This window comes from Salarias fasciatus, chromosome 19 (genome assembly GCF_902148845.1).
Source record: "Salarias fasciatus chromosome 19, fSalaFa1.1, whole genome shotgun sequence".
NCBI lineage: Eukaryota > Metazoa > Chordata > Actinopteri > Blenniiformes > Blenniidae > Salarias > Salarias fasciatus.
In genome coordinates, this window is record NC_043763.1 from 17883962 (window position 1) to 17905538 (window position 21577).

Sequence of the window (21577 nt, forward strand, 5' to 3'; positions counted from 1 at the left end):
CCACATTTACAGGAAGGACTCCTGAGCCCCTGAGTTCGCCCGTATCTCACAATCTCATGCTACCCCAGATGGTCTGTGCAGAATGTATGTGTTCAGCCAAACACCATAATCTCATCAACGCTCCATTTCTCTTCCCATACAACCTGTCAGATTCAAGACACCTTTCAACCTCTCACTCTTTCAATTTTCTCAATTTTTTATTAGATATAAAGTTTGGCTAATTGCTTTGATTTTGTATTGCTTGGCTCATTTTCCACCTTGGCGGTGGAAACCACTGGGAAAAGCCAAAAAATAAAATACCTCATGATGCTCTGTTCACATTCGTAAAACATGATGGTTCAAGTTGGAATAAATATGTAAATTTTGCATTGACATGGTGGCAATTATTGCGACTCCCCCGATCTGACCCGTCCATATGTCTCAGTGTCCTTGAGTGAGACACTGAAGCCTGAAATGCTCTCCATGCTGCCATTAGTGTGTGTCTGTGTGTGGAAAAGCTTTGAGAGACTGTCGAAGGAGTGAAAATGCAGTAAGTGAATTCTTCTCAGTATTTTCATTCACAAACCTGCCGGTTAAACCTTTTGAAGGTCTTAAGCACCCAGTTTTGTTTCTTTTTCTTCTTTCGACTTTGATGCTCACTTTAGGAATGAATGCGTCACAATTAACACTTTTAAAAGGTTAATATTTAAGTTGTGCTGTTTGACTGGAGGCTTGCGCGCCCCTCTCTGCAGTCTGGAGCTCAAACTCAACCGATGGCAAAGAAAATAGCAAAGACAGTGATGACAAAAAACAACAACACAAGGTTGGCCATAGATAATTGTGAGTATTGTTGAGTCAGAAGCATTATCGTGGTTCAGCTGAGAACACTCAAGTGTAACAGGTAAAAACAGCAGATGATGTAAACACGGTGTCAATGATGTGGAGCTCGAGACAAATGTTTGTCATTACTTTGAGAATAAATCTAATTCCAGTGGCTGCAGAACCTCGGAAGACCTTCAGTTTGATTTCACCCCCAAGATAACAAAGCCGGTTGCTCATTTTGTCACTTCAGTCGTTTCTACTCAACCACAGCAGACTGTATTCTATGGCTTTTGAGGGCGGGCAAACAGATTCACCCTTAAACTGCGTCTGACGTGAAATAAATTCCTCCCAATGCCATCGTTCTCACTGAGTGCACTTTCATGGCAAGCAGCCACGTGCGCACTCTAGTTTGTGGACAATTTGTTCTGAATGTGAAGAACTGAATGACATTACAAGGGCTTTCTATTCCAAACTGCAGAAAGGCTCCCTGCAGGGCAACAGAAGACAAACCGAGGCGTTCTAATGATGAACAAAATGTCCTTTTAGCTCATCAAAATGAAGTTTGTGTAACTACCCAACCGCCTCTCGAGTTACAAGCTGCGATAAAACTCCCCATAAAAAACACCATTTCCATTCACGATTGTTATTATGGCAGGCAGTGAGTTGTGCCAGAATACAATATATCTAAGTTGATTTAATTCACCTTTTCACCCATAAGCATGAGATATTTCGGGACGGCAATGGAAAGAAAAAAAAAAAAGAAGAAAACAGGCTATGATTCTGATTTGCGCCAGGTTTCTACATACGGCAGGCAGGTGTTGAACTGATGTTACATTTTCATGAAGCGCTATAAATGTATCATCAACCACGCATCCAGCGATTTAAAAATCTGCAACTATGCAAATGTACTATGCCACAACAGTAAAGCAGGGGTATCGAAAATAAGGCTCGTGGGCCAAAGTCAGCCTGCCACTCAGAAAATCCCAATCTGTCCTCAGAAGTCTGATCATTTAACCATTTACACTTTGAAAGAAATCCATTTACGCCTGGATATATGTTATGTCTTTCTGACTGCAGAACAGCTGCCGTGCTATGAAACTGGTGTCCTCGTACATGGCTGCAAAGCAATTTTCCCAGACCTGCGGCAGCGATAATACAAGGATAGTTCCACCAATCAGCTCCCACGGGATCAAATTTCTCAGGTTTCCTTCACTTTTATCATGTCCACTAAGCAGTCCATGCTATTCCAGAGGCCCGAGGTTACTCCGTGCTTTGATAAGAAAAGGTCAATGTCTTTTCTGGAGTAATTTCATGCCTGGAACAGACAACAATTGAGCAGCAGTCCAAAAAAAAAAAAGAAAAACCTTACCTATATTGTGGGGTATTGTGCCATATGGTCCCTCGGAAATACCTCAAGGCCACACATTCACGCTCAAAGAGCCAGCTCAACAATCGGCCTGCGGGCAGAAGAGGAAAGTACATTCTTGTTTTACAATGCTTGAATTTCAATCATTTATTCATCACCTTCATACATACTACACCTGGGCGATAGTGATAAAGACTCATTCTTCACGAAGAAAGACACGCTTTTCATCAAGCTCCAGTTGGTGCATCGGTCCTGGAAAACTCCCTCACAGTCTGAATGAAAAGTCCTCGAGCGCTGCACTTTTTCCTCTGCTATCGTCTTTACTGTCTTGACCCAGAAAAGTCCCTAAAGGTAAGGCATAAAGAGTGATCCTCCACGGTACCCTTAAAATACACTTAAGGGGGTGAATATCCGAGTGTATCAGGTACCTCTCAAATACTCCATACTTTCCAAATTTGGGGCGAACAGTTGTTATTCAGCAGAAATCAAATTATGTTGTGAAATAAGGCAGGGTTGAATAATTCAGGTACTAATATACAAATCCACTGTGAGCCAACCAGGCCTCGTAGCTATGAAACCTTTTATAATTCAGGCTGTGTTATTATGGTTTATAAGGAATTATCTGCTCCTCAAACAAAAGCACATAAAATCTCCTTAAAGCACCGTGTGGGAGGGAGGAGGGGGTAAAGATTACATTGGCTTGTGGAAAATTATTGAAATAAAGCGCAGCAGGGTGTTTGCGCAGGGAACCCGGGCTCTGGTGTGACATTATAATCTCAATGATGACTTAACATGCAGTATTTGTCTTCTTTCGCCTGGGTTTTTCTTTTTTTTTTTTACGGTCACTTTTTTCCTGCAAGTTGCTTTTTTTAAATTTCCCCTCCTGAAAACACGAGCCTGTGAGCAGTACAGTTTGTTTACTATACCAAATGTGTGGGAGGAGAGGAGGGTGTGTGTGTGTGTGTGTGTGTGTGTGTGAACATGTGTGCATTTAAAAGATGTTTCATGCAGGAGTATTACTGTGCAGGGTCATGAATTTAAAATAGAGGCTTTTTTTTCCTGTTTTCTCACAGGGAGTGAAGCATATGGTTCATTTGAGTCGGGTTGCAGTTTTACGGTCGGCTGGATTCAAAAGAGAATGAAACCTCTTGATTTCTTTTTGATAGTAAACATCTTCGGATTCGTGTTTGAGGTGTGTGCGCACCGCCTCTCATGAGCTTCCCCTCCCACATGAATCCCACATAATCTAACCGTTCCCGTCTGCCGTCTCCCTTCTTCTTTCCCTCTCCCATCCACTGCTGTTCCCCCCTTCGCTCCAGTCGCCTGGGACTCATGACGTACAGATTCACCCTGCTGCATCTTCCCATCCTCCCCCATGATGGGAGAGGTCACTGATCGGAACTTTAGCAGGAGGAAAAAACTCCCCAGGGCCTCTGTTTTACCTTGTCCGAACATTTTGGATATCAGCTTCCTTTCGTCATCGCAGGACCGAACCTCACGCCGAAGCCTTTCATTACTGGATTATTCAAAAATAAACGATTCTTGCAAGGTGGTTATTGGGCTAATCATTCAAGATTCCCCCACTGACCGAGCAGTTTATTAGCATTTAAGGCATAACACCAGCAGAATGCAAATCCTACTGACTCGCTGTCATTAACCGTCTTCTCTCAGATCCCATTTAAAGACCGTTCTTAGAGCAATAACCTGCTGAGATGCACATCCTGGCTACGCGAAATGACTGAGGGAATTGAGACTCTGAAAGATGCCAGGAGAGCACGGTTTCATTATAACAACACAACAAGCCTATTAATAACACTCATAGTGCATCTCAAATCAGTTTCTTTATGTCAGGTACCATCACTTTGATCTGTAATTGGTTCACTTACGAATATGAATTTTGTGCGTTCGTCAAATCAGCAGCTGAATGAAATGGGGCCGGGGTAAAGTGTGGGAAAAGTTGCCGTGTTTTCGGGAATGGGATCCAGCCCAGTCAGTCAGTCAGCTAACAAGCAACGCCGAGAACAACTCGGGGTCAGAGGGGCTGCTGACAAATCGATGAGGAGTAACTGGTAAAGTGAATAAGTGAGGCCCGACCTCCAACCTCTGCAAACCTTTGTGGTGTATCCCAGAGTGTCGAGCCAAACAGTTACATCCACAAGATGTTTCAAATGGCCATTCGCCTCTTTTCTGGCTTCCTTTTTTAAAAAGGCTGCTGTCTGTGTAGTATCAGCACGCAATGTTGCTATCACATCATGTAGTTCAGTTGATTGTCAGTTAGAAAAAAATATATTTATCTCCACCTCCAACCATCTCATCTACAAATATGCTGCTTTAAGGCATTTACTCCATTTGCTGAACTCGGTAATTAAGTATTACTCAACCAAAATTCTCCGTCATCTTTGAGAAGTTGTTTTCAGGTTATTCACAAGATAAACTATTGCACCGGCCTGCTAAATGTCAGTGTTGCATCCGTTTTAAATGAATAAATCCAATTCGTTCTTCCACCCCATAAATATTGAGAAGAAGAAGGGGAGTTCTGGCAGAGCAGATTGCCTCCTGCCAGGAAATATAACAAGAGAGCAACTCCGCACGAGTTAAACTCCAGACATGACCTACTGATTGGAAGCACCTCCCAACACGTGACTGTCAGTCCGATCACACATGTGAAGGACACGGAAACCAGAGGCAATGACATCAATTTGACAAACAGGAAGTTCAGGTAGAAAAATACCTTTTAAAAAAAAAAACAGATTAAAATATCTATTTCCTCTCTGTTAAGAAAAATGTTTATTCCACATCATAATCACTAATGACATTGAAATGAGCTGAAAAGGATCCACAACAAAAATACTAACTCTTCTTTCCGTTTTAACTACACTTTCTTGGAATTTGCAAAGCAAGCAAAGCAGCATACAGAGAATGGTTAAAACAGTGGGAAAAGAAAACATAATGCAGATTGACTGTGTTTGTTGGTAAAAGTAAAGTTTTTTGCTGTATTCCTTTGTATACTCAAGTGAGTGATGTTTAATGTTTAGAGCATGGTATTTAGTCAAGGGGAGCATTCAAACTCGTAGTGAAAACACTTGATCAATCGTAAACATTTGTATCTTTTTTTTTTAACTGAAGAAAAAGACAGAAGTCATGCTGAAAAGCTGGTGTGATTTATATTCTCCATGCGGTATCTGACCATAAGATGTCAAAATAATAAGAACAGTTCCTCCACTGTGCACATTAGTGAGGATCTGCAGTGAAGATAAGTCGTTGGTGAAGATGTCATGTCCTGTTCTTGGTTTGAGACGAATTGCATCTTCAAACAACATGTTTACAAGCAGACGGGGGGATATCTAAGTAAATTTTAGTTTCTTATTTGACATGCACCAGGGCGTGGTAATAGACCCCATAAATGTAGGAATCACGCCAGGATTTCTTCTTTTGCTGGACATGATCTGTGTGAACCCAACCTGAGAGGCTTACCACAAAGGAATGCAGGAAAAGCTACTGGAACAAGCGACAAAAGCCAAACTATCCTTGATCAGCCTGCTCTGCACCCTGGTTAGCAGCATGGCGATGGAACATGTTTTGAGAAGTCTCAGGAACCTTGAATGGTGACTTTCGGGTCATGGTCCTGTCTGTCTGAATTCCAAGTTTTTCAAATTCGAGACGGTTGTTGTCGATGCTCATACAGCTTCACAAGAACAAGAGAAATGTGGAGTCATGCTGGTCTCACCCCTGATCTTAGACCAAAGAAATATGACAGGTTCACATGTTTTTGCTTAAAGACCTTGACACAGCACTTTTAAAAACCCTAAAAATATAGTCACATAATTGCTCATTGATCAATAACGGTTGTCAGTAAATGTTGATATGTCGGTTTACACGTTTTGGTCAAAACATACCCTTGATTCGATAACCCAAAAACATAAAGAATGTAAGCGGTTATATCAATTTACATCAAGACACAGTGTTAAAGTAATTGTCTGGATTTCCTGCACATTCATGATCCGGCTTCTTGACTCTCCTGTGGAAACAAAGTCTCCAGTGAGGCTGAGCCCAGTCAGACAATCCTTTGGCACAAGCAAAATAATATTTTTGAAGCACAAACGTCTGCAGTCTTCTGGGATTACACCCACTGGAACTGTCTTATTATTCATTTTATCTCTAAAACATTTGAAAAAAAAAAAAAAGTCACAGCGGTGTCACCTTGGGACAAAACACATGCAAGTAGTTGCTGATTTGCGCCTCCAGCAGGGCCCCTGTTTGAACTGGATGTATTTCTTGCCATTCAGCTTTCCAGTGGGAATCTTTCCAAGTAATTACAATCGAAGTTGAATGGGTATTTTAAGTTGTATTTTTCGTAAACCCCGAGTATATTCTCCAAGCTAAGAATTCCATTTATTTTTCATTTGCACAGTGGTGTTCAGTGTCATACACTCGTCTTTTTTATTTTTTGAGGAAACTATATATTTGTAAGTCATTTTTAAAGATTTGTTTTCATTAGAAATCAAAGAGAATATGAAAGCGCTGCCAGACAGACATCCTGGTTGTCGTGTCTTTCTGTAAGATTTATGAAGAAGACAGCCTCGCAGTTGTAAGCCTTCACCAGCCGGGGGAATTACAGGCGAACATAATGTCTGCCTGGCTCCACTACACTATGAATACAATAAATATAATATGTAGAGGTAATGGTTAGGGACTGTGATGAAAAGACACTGCATCAGGTTAAGCAGAGAATTCATAGGTGACAAGTACAAGGACGTCTCCTCGAGGCACGTTAGATTAAAGGTGAGGCTGTCGAACTCTTCTGGAATCTCTCTGCACTTAAATCTACAGGCTGGAATCAGTTTGACCCATCGGGAACATGCAGGCCAGATTTTAATATCTGTCCTCCAGGGAATAAGGAGAGCGATATCACGAGAATGAGATGCAAATAAAGAAAAGCCCACAACCCTGTTCACGTGACAACATTTTCGAGTGAAAGCAGGAAACTTTTGTTGCGCTTTGGGCGTCTGTTTGCGCAACAGCCCCAAAAACTGTGTGAAGGTGTCAAAACAGCAGCATCAATCAAAAGACTTTGCAGAAAACAGCATTCAGTCAGGTTAAAGAAAAAAAAAAGCTATTCACCAATTGCGTTGTCATTTTCCTGACCTGGCCTATTCGAGTTTAAACTGCAGTTTGTGGTGACTGGACTAAAGTGGATGTGACGCCGCCGGTCCAGAGCACGTCTCAGTAAAACGCAGGGCAAAAAGCCAGAGCACTTCCTGGACAGGCTGCTATTCCAACGCAGGGCTGCGATACAGAAAGACCATCCTTGGGGCAAAAACACACACAGAATCACTGTCAACTCAACAAGCAAGGCTTTGGCTGGTTTAGAGGAGCAGGAAAACCTGTGCGGACGGTTAACTATCTGGACTCAAACCCAGATTCTCTTGACAGGCGTCAACACCAGTCCTACTTTAACCGAGCTTGCATTTTGTGTTTTTTCTGATTGAGTTTGCTTTATTGAGGAAATAAAAAGAAAAATCCTTCCAATCACACTTGCACCTGTTAAGGACAGTCAGAATGAGACATATCAGATATCAATGTATGAAACGTTAGCACACTTATTTTCTGTTAGTGGAGCTGTGTCAAGGCCAGTGGATTTCTGATTTAATTTCTTAAAGAAGCGAGACATCTCCGCCATGAATGTGAGGTATTTTAACGAGCAGTCATCGAACTGTTCCTTCAACCATAAGAGAGTGACTCATTTTTTACCTCTTGTTCATGGAAATATGTTTCAGTCTTGAGGTTGTAATCAACAGTTACAAGCAGAAACTGAAAATCCTGCTCCGCGAGTGGAAAATGCAGCTTTTTTCGCCACCGCATTTCGATTTCCGTCAACGTTGATTGTCAGCTTACATCAAAGAGATCGCAACACATGCCGTAACCCACGTTACGCACCATTGAGTCATTGATAGCAACTCGCTCGTGCTGAGCTTCAAAAGGCAGGCAAGAAAAACAGCCAACCTCGGACATCACGCACGTGTCAGGGCCGTTTGTGGGTCGGAGGTAAACGTACATCTCGGCGACGAGCCCCGCCCCCGTTCCGAACGGCGGCCCGCATGGTGCCTCCTGTTGGGAGGTGTAATCACATTTTCCGCGATGGTAGTCCTGGCGCCCGTGAGAAAAGGGTTTATCAAATCCACACGCGCTGCCACAACGCAGTCTGTGTGGTTTCCCCCCGTCGTATCTGTGACCACTCATCCAGCCGCAGCAGTTTAAAGAGCGTCAAGGCCGGGGAACGAACGAACGAACACACACACACACACACACCTATCATTACACTGTGAGTGCTGGGGATTCCACATATAGAGGGAAATTACAAGGCCAGTCAGGGATGTGGATTGAATTCGATTTGCTTGCTTTTAAGCAGACACACAGCGACGGCAGAGTTGGAACCTTGAGGTGTATTATGTTATTTAACGGATATATCATTATAGGCATCGCACAGATTCAGGAAATGATTTTTTTAAACCCCGTGTCCACAGTAGACTGGGCAGGGCAGCAGTTTTCTTGCTGATCCGATCTCTTAAGGTCTATTTTCTCGACATTTTCAAATGAAAATGGGAAACGTTCGTTGCGTTTTGGGTGACAGCAGGACTCTGAGCGACTGAAAACGTAACTTTTTGATTACAGCTCCCAAGGTGGGAGTTTTCGAAATGCACTAACTCCGACTCATTTCTGCCGTTTCAGTGTAAATGAAAAACTTCAAATAAGTGATGAAATACTGCCATCTTAATGGGTCTTTAAAAAAAAATAATAACATTGCATGTTTAAAATCACCATTTAACCCTGAACTATAATTTGGATTATGGGAAACAAGAACAGACAGAAGAAAACTGATCACACAACTTCCACCTTTCTTCTGCTCCAGCTTTAGAAGTAAGCTGATAAGTTTTCTCTCCTCACCATGTCATTCTTGGCATATATGTGCAGATGAGAACAAGTGTGTTTCCTCCATTTTGGATGACACAGGCGGATTGACCATCTGGAGCTTTTTTTATTTCCTGTGAGGCTGGTGGATGCGTTCGCTCGCACCGAGCCAAGCTAAGTTTAAAACATGTCCCTTAGCAGTTCTGGCCGCTGCTTGTCATGAATACAGTGCTGCTTTCTACCCCCAGGCGCCGTTTTCTTCGGTGCCATTCACACACTGCGCACATAGTAATATATATAACACACAAAAAAAAAATGAAATGTAGTGTAAAATTGGAATGAAAAAAATAAAATCAAGAGGAAAAAACATCACATCCCTGAGGCAGGAGTGGCCTCGTGCCACGAATTGATTTATTTACTTGGCAGGACATCAACTGTTGTCGGCACAAAACTGCCCACAACATCCGTTTGCAGCTGCATGCTGTCATCTGAGACTTCATTTCTCAGCCTTTAGAGGGCCCCATACATTTACTCCCTCATAAAAAAAAAAGTATTCAGACCAAGATCTGGAACTTGAGAAGAAGACAAATCCCGATTTCATGCGACACACTGAGAAAGGGTCTGGCGATGGGTCTGGGTTTTGATTTATTGGAGTGAAAGCAACTGCAATGGTTGCTTTTCTGAATGCTTTCAGTGTTTACCTGGGCATTAAAGGGCATGCAGCGCCAATATTTTCTGCTGGCCATCATCACAAAAATCGCTTTTCATTGCCAAGTTTGTTTGTTTTGCAGTCCTACAGACAGCATTTATGATTTCAATGAATAGGTAAAAAAAAAAGAAAAGAAAAAACCCATTGTGGACTTCATTATGGATTTGAAAGAGACACACACACAAGCTTTGCCTTGACCCTTATTTTAAACCTTGCTGTGTTTCGCACACCTCATTGTGTGACCTATGGTGGTAGAAGAAATTACATTTTTTTTTTTGTATTCTTAAAGCTCTAGCATATAGCCAGAGCCGGTGAATAAAACATCTTGAGAATTCACACATGCCGCTTTGTGAAAGAAGGAAAGTTCACAGAAAATCGGCACAAAAACAGGGTTATTGCAAAATCATAACTTTTACAATATATTGTGAGATGAAAAAAAAAAAAGCACAGTGGCCTTTTACAGTCATATAACTTATGTTTCTTAAAAGAAAAAAATAACAGCAGTGTTTTTCATGTTTTACATGTTTTCTGTACTGATGAGGTTATGAAACTTTAACAGTTTTAGCGCTCCAAACCAGGGTGTCGTCTTACAGACATGAGGCTGGGAACCTTTTTATTCTGTTTTATATTTTCCAAGGAAGCCTTTTTCTGACGTTCATTACTGTCGTGCAATTCTGGCTCTAGAAGAATATAATAAATAGTACTTGATGCTGCCAATCTTGTGTCCTTTGCTTTTTCAATGGACAAAAACGGCACCAAACAACGACATTGTGAATAAAAAGATTTGGGCTTGTGGGACACTTGGGAAGCAATTCCAATGCCCAACACCAACCCTCGTGCTGTTCGTCTATAAACTGTGGTAACTGTAGTGACATTGAAGAAGTGAATTGAAGTTTGTGTATCTCCTGTCCTGCTCTGTCCAGTTCAAGCTTGCACATCTTCGGCAGCTGACTGCAGGCAAAGTCAGAGAGCACCGTGCTCAGGTCTGTTCATCACAGTGACAGTTGAATGGTGTTAAAGGGACGATGTGGCGAAAGGAGAAGACCAGGTATCCATGTCCCACATGATGCTCCCCAGCCCTCCGAGATCCATATGCTCCAGATATAGACCTGGGGTGGCCTGAAAGCTTCAAACCTGTTGCTCATCCTGGTACATTTTTCAGGCCAGGGCAGCCTGAAGGCGTCAGAATCCGATGCAGCAAAACCTATAGTTACCGTACTTCCAGGTGATAGAAATGACGCCCAGCAAGTTTAACTGTTAAAGAAAATTATTTAGGCTTCTTGCAAGTTCTCCTCATGGCCCCAAATTCAAAATAACAGTAAGTTTAAGGATGTAAACTGGCAAGTTATGAAAGAGTTTCACCCTAGATAGATTCTGCTAATATAACTTGAACTTGTCCCAGACAATGACCAGTTCCCTTCCTTCCACTGTGGGGAGAAAAAAAAAAAAAAACGCTCTGACACATTTGTAGATCCTCCATCCCTTCTGGAAGAGGTCATACCAACTTCCTGCATTTTGGATGTCGCCTGTTTTTTTTTTTGTTTTTTTTTACACCAATATTGAGAGCAGAAATACATGATGCACAACAGTAGGAACGACTGGATGTTAAACGCTTGTCTGAGGAAAATTTGACACTGGTAGACAACAAACTCAACCAAACCTGCCGTGCTATAAGTGAGTGTTGGAAAAAGCTACAAAATGCTGTTCTTTATAAAAGAAACTTTTCTCTAAAAGCATACATTTTCATCTGAAACTGAAAATGAGGCTTCTGTGGTACAATGTCAAATCAAACTTCACAACGACGCCGAGACAGACTGAGTAGGCATGTGAAAGAAGAGTTGAAACAAACATTTTTTTCTAAGTTGCTCCCCTGTTGTGACTTTCAACAACAGAAGATCTCAGATTGATTTATCTGGATACACACTGTGATACAATTTTGTGGTGGGAGTTTGAATTCTGACAGAAATTGCAGGAGTGAATGAGGAGCAAAACCACCACATATCAATAATATTCAAAATACAGTCAATTTTCTCAACTACGTGGAGACGTGGGTATGAAATCTATCAGCGTTTACATACTCAGTCCTTCAGTCATGACTGTATCTTCAGCAACCTCCATTTCTCATCCTGTTGCACTTCTTTTTTCTGTTTTGTTCACCTCAAAATACTTCCATGTGTAATCTGTTCCAGAAACATGTTTTTTATTTCACAACTACTACTTTTTGAGTGGTATACTTATTGTTGTGCTCCTTTCCAGACTTATTTGTCTGAAACGTCCTCAAAGTCCTTCAGATTGTGCCAAGACAGGCTTCTCCTGTTGTGTTGACTATGTAAATACAGTGAAGGTCTTTAAGGTTTTTTTTGCCTCACATTAACTTATGTATTAGCATATATTTTTTATTACTCATGAATAAAACATTTTTTGTAGGAACACTGTCTTTTGTATGAATTTATGAGGTGTAATCTATTTTTACCCTCAATTTGCACAGTTTCATCCTACTGATAATTTTCCTCCTCCATTAGGATCTCATTAGCCCAAAAATCCTGTTGACACTGACAGCGCCAGGCTCAGACGCTATTTCTACAGCAGTTTGTGTCAATGTTTTCTTCTACGTTTTTTTTTTTTCTTTACATTCGAAACAGCATCATGTTTGGATTATTATATTCCGGCTGAAGCCAAAGGACATCCTTACTTTTCAAGATAATTACAATTATTGCAGTATTTCATAACTACCCTGAGCCAGCTACGATAAAATTGGTCATGGACACTTTTCTGAAATGCTGAAATTCTGTGGACCTCACGTATTGCACTGACCTTCATTTCACTGCATACTGTACTTTTCTACCTGAACAAAGCGTTGTAAGATTTCTCCGTCCTTGGTGTGTTTCCAGTGAACCCACCCAGCCCAGACTGTCTTGCATTCTTGTTTCATTGGTTAAAAATTCCAGCAGCGTTTGAGGTGCTTATTGTCGCTGGAACAAATTTCTGAGTGTTCCTGTGGGTCCATGCTGCTAAATTGGCAAAATCAAATACACTTAAGATAATGTGCACGAGCGTCGGAATAACTGGATCTGAATGTCACGTGTTCGCTGAGAGAAAACACTCGTAAACTGCTGCCATGATTGTAATTGCTTCACAGTGGGTGCAGCCCATTTGAAAAGTCGGCTTGGTTCCTGCGCACGACAGCGTGACTTCCATTGTCCCTTCTGACCTTTGTTTTCTTCGTCTTCCAGTGTGGTTGATGCTGCAATGTGCACCCCGTTACTTCTTTATGTACGGCAGCATGTTGTTGACAAGCTCACCAAACTCCAGTCTGTGGAGTTGTCATTTTCTGGAACTCTTTCTGTCAGCTGCCAAATGCTAATGTTGGTCAAAGACAAGCGATGCAAAAGAAAGACAGAGTGCACATAACATCAAGCAGTCATTTCTGCTTCAACGCTCAAAGCAAAATTCAATTAAAAAGTGCAATACACTTTTTGTACAGTTGTGCTGCTTAGAACTGGTGGACTTTTAGCAAACTCTATTCCTGATTAATACCCTTTTCTTTGAAAAAAACACATTAAGAAACTATAATTATTTAATCAAACATAATTAAGGAACTTAATCAAAATTAAATGGAGGCACTTGTACATTCTGTTATGGCTCTGTAATGTGCAATCAACAACCTGCTCCTTTTAAAATGAAACAGAAAACCTGAGCGATCGTGACGTACACCCACCTGCTCAAATGCTCGGGGAGTTCCTCCAGTCCCAGCAGGACCGCTGGTGCTACCGAGTCAAGGTGTTTGAAACATTCCTTACAGTATTTGACGACTATATTTAGTCACCTTCTACATCCACTTCACACTTTTTGATCGGGTGATTGGACAAATCAGCTCGAATCAACTCGGAAAACACACAAGTCGATGTGCAGTGATCACTGTGTTTCACCAGCAGATGTACTTGCCACTCCATTAGGTGCAACATGCATTTTGGATGTGGCTTATGCCTGCAGAACATCTTTAATTTGTCAGAGATATCATCAATGTCTAACAGGAACATTTTTAAAAAGCACCAATTGGAACAATGACGGACGAACATGTTGCATAACTGAATTTAATAAGTATTCTGCCACATAGGAAGGGTAATTAAAAAGAAAAAAATGCATTTAACTCGAATGAAATGCAGGAGTCGGCCGGTGTGTTTCGATTTAAATAAATGCCCTTCAAGTTGCCTTCACGAGTTAAAATCATTTTTGATGCAACGTTCCAGATCACTTCTGTTCGAACATCATTAAAATCATTACATTGCCTTCATCTATATGTTAAATAATTAACAAAACGACAGCAGCAACACGGAAATCAATCATCTATCAGGTCTGTTCTCTCAAAGATTCTTTTCCCCAAACCTACCCTGCAGATAAAGAAACCTGCTGAGCAACGTTTCTGTGGCATCTCTGCTTTCTCAATGTTCCATCCTGACATATGAAGTTTCCCTGAGTTCGGTGCGTTATACCTTCACCCCTCCCCTTTGGGACTGAACAAAACCCTTCACTCCAAGTCCAACTCCATTTATAGAGCGCTTCATCACTCTGAGCATGTTTTTTTGATAAGAAGCCAAAGCAGCTCAAATTTTGTGATTCAGTCTCACTCCACATGATTTGTGTCCGTTTTAGCTCTGGATTGTCAGAACGCGTTATGCGATCGGACGTGGCGCGTGGCGAGGATTTCCGGGCCCGGGATGCTGCGGCTTCAGTTTGTTTCTCGGATGAATCAGAAAAAGATTCTTAATAAGTGGATCTGAAGGAGCTCACAGGCTCGTACGGGTAACTTCAAAGAGAGGTTAATATAGATCCCCGGAGCGTTCGTCGCTCTGCCACAACCCTTACACGAGCTGAAGAGCGGACAGAATTACGTCCTGTGCAGGAAACTCAATTTTTTAAAGCTATAAAAAGTACATTTGCTTTTGCAGTTGTAGAACTTCGGGTTGACTTTGGTATACAAATACCGCAATGACGCTGAGCTGAGAGAAATACAACGGCTATAAATGTGCAGATGGATGCCGCCCGCAGGCGTAGCCTGGATTACCAACGCATAGGTAACCATCCCCGCAGCCCGTAAAGTTGAGCTATTAACCCGAGGACAGTGGGAAACACTTCAGCCACGGAGAACGGACACAATATGAGATGAAGGCGTGATTTGAAACTACAAAGTGTGCACTGATTGAGGGCCATATGAGCCTGATCTATTAAATATTCCTTTGAGATGAAGCAAGAGCAGCTGCCTTTCTTCCATGCGGTCTGGTCCTACAGCTGACAGAGACATCAAAATCCCGACAACACGTGATATTGCACATGGCAAATTCATGTCATCTGCACATGCTGCCAGAGATGAAAGCCGTGAGTCTGGTACAAGGCATGTGGGAAAAGATGTACGGTAACGAGAGCCTCGGGGGCCCTGCCTTAATGAGGAGGATTAGTGAACCATGATGAAGCTCTCATGTGCCGCTGCTACAAAAAAAAAAAAGGGAGGGGATCGGTGAGGAGGGGTGGATGGATGAGGGGGCGGCGGTTTGTCAGGTAGAGGACGGGCTCACCTCGGCATGCTGGCGGCCCTTAAATGAGATGGAGAGGGCGTGTGGAGACCGACAGATGAGGGCAGATTGTAAAAACTGACAAGCACAATCAATAGATCGCGCGGCGATATTAACTGGCTATCATCGTCTCGATATCCTGCTGAGGTGGGAGGAAGCAGGGAAAAGCAATTCTTTCTCGCTGCAAACCTGTGAGATTAATTCTTCCACCGCAAATATGACGTGACCTCGGAGCAGATCTATTTCTGGTTAATTACTTAATTTTAGAGTAAGAGTGGACTACATAACAAATGGATCCAGATTGCCTTGGAAAACATTCTTAAACACTGAGCAGTTTAGGAGCTTAGAGCATTAGAACTGAAAACGCATGGCTGAAGATCAATACCAGGATGTTTGCCTTGTTGAATTAGTTAAGTTTGCTGGCTATATTATTAATTTTCCCTGCATCTCCTTCCGTGATTACTTTGTATACACTGCCGGTCTCTGCATTAAATTCCAGCATTGCCTGACTCTTTTTTTTTTGGTGTGCTATTTCAGAGTAAAGGAGTCCTGACAGCAAAAGCTGTGTGGCCCTTATTATTCTTTCATTATTGTTTTAATCATTGACTCCAAGTGAACCGTAGGCTAAACTTTGGGTCATGCGGTGGAGGTCTCAGAGGCCAATTCCATCCATGCATTAAAAAAATGATCTTGTATTGGGCAGTCTAACGTAAATTGGTATATTTCCCTTTAATGCTATTTTTTTAAATCAAATGAAACAGAAAAATGAAGCTTTTCAAAAGGGTTCATCATTCTATTCTGTGTGGGGCAATGCTGTACAAACGCTATAAACCTTTGTTAGTCAATGCATGCACCAACATAAACATCATGTACAGAAAGCATCACAGGTTTGCTTTTCCTTTGAGCAGATGCAAAATAAATCAAAAGTCAAATGATCGTTTCCCAGCACTGACGGCTCTCGGTGATTTCAAAACGTGGATTTGAAACAGATGATTGCCAAACAGCCATTAACACACGCCACACAATATGCAGCAAGCATGAATACAGATTCCATGTTTGTCTACCAGGAGGTGAAAATCTGCTTGATTGAGACACAACTGTCTCTCCGATTGAACCAATCACAACAGAGCTGTTAGAAAAGACGAGAAATCGTTCCTCTGAGGAAACAGCAATCTATGGTAAACATTGCACGAGCCATTAATGCATATAGTTGAGCACAAACAGGTTTTGGTATGAAGCATGAATGATAAATAGTTACTAAAAACAACCAATAAAAGCATCCCCAGGGGAACGGGCCAAAATCAACAGTGCAAACAAAAGAAAAAGAATCAAAGACGAAGATGGATCAATAGATATTAATTTGTTAGAGGGACAACCGATTTCATTTCCAAACTTCAGTTGACGAGTTGACGAAGGCTGACAGAGATCCCTCAGATCGCAACATTGCTCTGGTAAATTGAATTTGCAGGCAGCTCTCAGCAGCAAAGTGAATCTCACTTTAGCATCCCTTCAAGAAAAAAGAAATCTCTCTGAGAATTCACACATGAAGGTGTCTGAAGACGACGCATGGAGAGAACTCTCCGCAAGTGACGTATTTGCTGAACAGTGGCAGATTATCGGGGTTTCAGGTCTGAGAGGAAACAAACAAGACTCACAAAATAGTCATTAAAAACCAGCAAACATCAAATTAAAGTACAAGTAAGGGTTGATATAATCTTGAACCACATATTTTTTGCCTATTCACTCATCTCATAATCATTTTCCTTCCACAGGCTTTTTTTGTCATACACACACACAGCAAATTTTCCAGTGTTGAATTAACTCTGAAAGTGTTAAGACTGGTCTCATATATACACTGTTGTAGTGTTAAATGTAAGTGTTAAAATATACACTTTAAAGTGTTCATTCTAAGAATTAACACTGTATAGAGTTAAATAGGAACACTGGTCAACAGAGAGGAATATTAATATAACTCTACAGAGTGTCAGCATTAGAAAATTAACACTGGTCAGTGTTGAGATTTTAACACTACAAAAGTGTATATATGAGACCACTCTTTAACACTTTCAGAGTTAATTCAACACTGGAAAATTTGCTGTGCACACGCCTCCATGCACACACACAGATGGGTAACACACAACTTGAGAAATCCTACCAAAATGAGAGTTGCAGCTTCAATTTTGATGAAATTAGCTGATTTCATGTATAGTTGAATTCAGGTCCATTAATTGTGACACTTTTCTTTGTTCAATCAGTGAAATAAAGTATGAATGGATCTTGTGGGTTTAATTGTTCAAATTAAATTCGATGGAGCCAATACATCTCAGAGCCATGGATAATAAAATACTCTGAATCAAGAGTAGATTTAAGTAACGTCAGTGTAGTTTATGAGGTGAGAACTCACAGACTGACTAAGAGGTAAATGTCTCCCTCACAAACAGCAAACTGATCAGCCATTTGAAATTTCATTTCAATTCATTCTTTGCTTTACCTGGAGTATAATCCATGGTCATGTGACCATTGTGATGAGGTTCTGGTGCTCCATGATGACCCAACCCGCATTTAACTGAAGTTATGTAACACAAGTATTGCCATTTGTTTTGAAGTGTGAAGTGATTACTGGATAAAATAAGCATAATGCCTGAGATAACTGCAAACACAGTATGGATGGTTACCCCCATCACGCAGGTTCAGCTGTGCCTTTAACAAAGCCTCTTTAAATGACACACACACACTTTGTGGTTTTCACTCGATTAACATATCACCATCCTCGCCACTAAAGCTGCTCTCCCAGGTGTCCTGATAGGTTGTAATTAAGCAGTCTTAGTGTCAGTTTTGATGTTTCCTGAAAAGCTTCTCAAGTGCTATGAAATCTAAGCTCAGGCCTCTGTGGTGATTGCAGATCTCTCAGTAAGAGGGCAGGTCCCTCTGCTTGCTTTATTCCACAAAATAATACATTTTAGTCAGTCTACCTTCACACAGTGTGTGTGTATGTGTGCGTTTTTAGTCTTTAGAGGAGCTTTCCATCAACCAAGCCTCATCGGTACCTCCCCCCTCAACAAGTCCCTGGAATTCTTCAGGAAATCAGCCCCATTTGTGAAGCAGATTGCATTTTGTTATTGTTTTGTGATCCGTTTCAATCACAGACGCCCGTTTTTATTTTCCGGCCGGGATATAGCGCCGCCTTGCCATCACTTACCTGAACTCCTTATCTGTTTTCTCCCACCCCGAAAGCAAAATTGAAACAAGGAGGGATTAACTCAATGTCATGGCAGCTTTGTCCCCGGGATAATGGGGGACAATGAGCTCTGCAGTGACAGCAGTAAATGATGCCAATTTTCTCACAGAAAGAGGGAGCGAGACAGGAGGAGGAGGAGGAGGAGAAGAGTTTGGGGAGATAGCTTAAGACTCTAATCCAACTTTGTAAATCGGAGTGCTTTGGCTTTTTTTTCTGCTGAGTGTTTGTCCCGTTGAAGTGATTCGTATCAGCCAATCACTGCAGTGCAGGCAGCACAAACACAGGCTGGGGAAATGCAATGTGGTGGGTTTTTTTAAGAAGATTAAGTTAATGTCACGATCCTACAGAGCAGAAACTGTAACATATATTGTTGTAAATGAGGTCAAAGGGGTTTGGGTGTATGTAATGCGACTTTTACACACTTGTTCTTGCACACCTGTGTACTGATCGGTTGTGCTAATTATCCTGTATTCATTGTATAAGTAATTGTGGAAGTACCAGTTATCATCTATGCAAGATCAATATACTCGGTTGAGTACTGAGCAAGTTTGGTTGCACAGCACTATGTGTCATGTCTTTGACCATAAAGAAAGGTTTGGAGACAAAACCAATCATTTGTCTTTTTCAGTTTTCCAGTAGAACGCATTATCAACTTTCAATTTTAAATCAATTATTGACAGCAATGGATATAAAAAATATTCTAAAAGACGTTAGGCACCGGGAACTGTTTTTAATTATCTACCTGAGGAGCTGCACTGCTACCACATGATTGCTTTATCTGAGGACAGCATTAATATACAGCGAGACAGAATTGCACCGTACAAGCCCGAATTCAATTTTCCTGCTGAGCCCAACTGCTCTCCTTGTCCACCTGCTTTCCCATTGTATAGAATCCACTTTACAGAATTGAATGGTGCAACCAAATAAAGAACTACAACCTGTCTCCTCCTGTTATTTTCTCCATCGGGTGCATATGGAATGAGGAGAGAGCCGCAGTTTGAAAAGCACTCACAACAAAAAGCTGATGCACAAACTGGTCCGGGCTGACCAATCACACAAAAAGTTTTTTTTTTTTTTTTTCCCTTTCCCTCGATAGAGTGACTCACATCTACACATGAAAACACAGGAACGGCAGCCTTTCAACAAACCTGCGCTTGATTGTGTTGACAAGTAAACTACATGTCTTAGAAATGCGGTGGAACAGGACTGTACAACCTGCGTACATCACTGAAGCAACCTGATTGCTGCAGCGGGGCAGTTTTAACAGCACTCTTACCGGGAGGGTTTTATTTACTCCCAGTCACTTTTTGCTCATTGAAGAGTACATCTTGTACTAAAACCACAGCACTTTTGATCAAGTACTCATTGGTTCAACCTGGAAAGTAATTCTTAAAGGCATTGCGATTCAAATGCTGTAAGCCATTTGAGAACACAAATACTTTTGTTGCAAAAACAATCATTTCTACCTTTTGTTTCATCTCTTGTTAGATTCTGTTCAATCATCAGTGACTGCTCTTTCACGATGGTTCACCTGCTCTTATAAAAGTTGATAATGTGTGTTTTACTTGGCCTTAGCGCAGCATTAACAGCGGGAGTATCTGAAAGCTTGTGCTTGAGGGAAGATCAATGAATGAGGATGGATTCATAGTTTCGGCTGCACGTCATCAAAATAAAAAAAATTCGCAATGAGACAAATTATCAAAACAGCCAGGAATCTACAGCTGTCAGAGACGATCAGTCAAAAAGAAAAAAAGCAGTAGTTAAGATGTGTTACTGTCACAGAAAAATGATTCAGAGCTTCAGCTCCCAGACAGCACAGACACTGACTTCAAGACTGACAGACAAGACATGACAAGGTGGAACTAGAAAGCTCTTTTCCTGTGCAGGAGAGAGTTAAAAAAGGCCACAGTGATAAAAAGCCTTTCTTTTAAAAACAATATTGGGTACAAGTGTGGTCTAATAGTAGGGTTCAACATCAGTTTAAAAGCATTAGATGTGTTTGGAAAAGCAGGAGGAATGTGCCAGTGTGTGTGGAGCTGAAGAAAGAGCTCCTCATGTTTGATTTAGTTAAAAGTACTTGTGTTTAAACGAGGCTTCGTGATAGGTAAGAATCTTGCAGATGAATTTATTCTCTTTTCTACTGTGAGTACGTTTTTTCTCCCCCTTTTGTCAATGAGAGCAACAAACAAAAAACACACTCGACAAACACAACAAAGCTTTCTTTCTTTCTTGCTTCCCTTGCAGCATGGTAGATATATTTCATGAAGCATCAAAGCCTCTTCAAATCATCTTGCTCTGGTTCTCAAACGGAGATCCATTAGGGCCTTTAACTGCTAAACATGCTAAATTCGTACCAATGAGGCCATTCATGTATCCCACGAAATGATTTTCTGTCTCTCACGATATGAACTGAAGCCATTAAAATACTATTCAAGCATGGCACTTGGGTAAAAGTGCTTTTCACCACTAACTGAATAAAAGCAGGGATTTTTCTCGACGGCTGTAAATGGTCTTTTCATAAAATATGTGCATTACATTCCTACTTACAGTGAAAAGATGCGCCGCAGGATCAGGTCAGGTATCCAAACAGATCTCGATTCATGTCGAGAAGATGGCCGAGTCTTACTCCTCTTCCGAGATGTTATTTGTCACATTTGTTTTAGTCGAGCCGATCAGGTCACCTGAGGAAACAGAAACAGAAGTTTGTTTTTTTTTACAGAAGAAAAGACGGCAGCTGTGTGCACGGCCATGCTGACTCATCAGGCGCAGCGCAGAATGATCGGCGAAGCACAAAAGAAGCCCCACTTGACATGTATGAAGAACACTTGACACTATGTATGACTTGATACAGTGAAGGAATTTGCTTAAACCATTTAATGAACTACACAAGATAGTGTCATGCTGACGGTTGCATCCTTAAAAGCTTAATATACCATAACAAATCAGGACAGCAAACTCTGAAATGGCCTTAAAATAAGAAAATC

General features: G+C 41.3%; 1 protein-coding gene across 1 annotated transcript in view; it reads right to left on the reverse strand.

Moving 5' to 3' along the window:
- The window catches only part of LOC115406571 (leucine-rich repeat and fibronectin type-III domain-containing protein 2), a 59819-nt gene extending 38588 nt beyond the window's left edge, over positions 1-21231 (reverse strand). The window contains exons 1-2 of the mRNA XM_030116685.1: positions 21141-21231; positions 2171-2258 (exon numbers count right to left, since the gene is read on the reverse strand). The gene's annotated coding sequence lies outside the window, so the exon portion shown is untranslated. The remainder of the gene's footprint in view (positions 1-2170; positions 2259-21140) is intronic.
- Between the last annotated feature and the right edge of the window lie 346 nt (positions 21232-21577).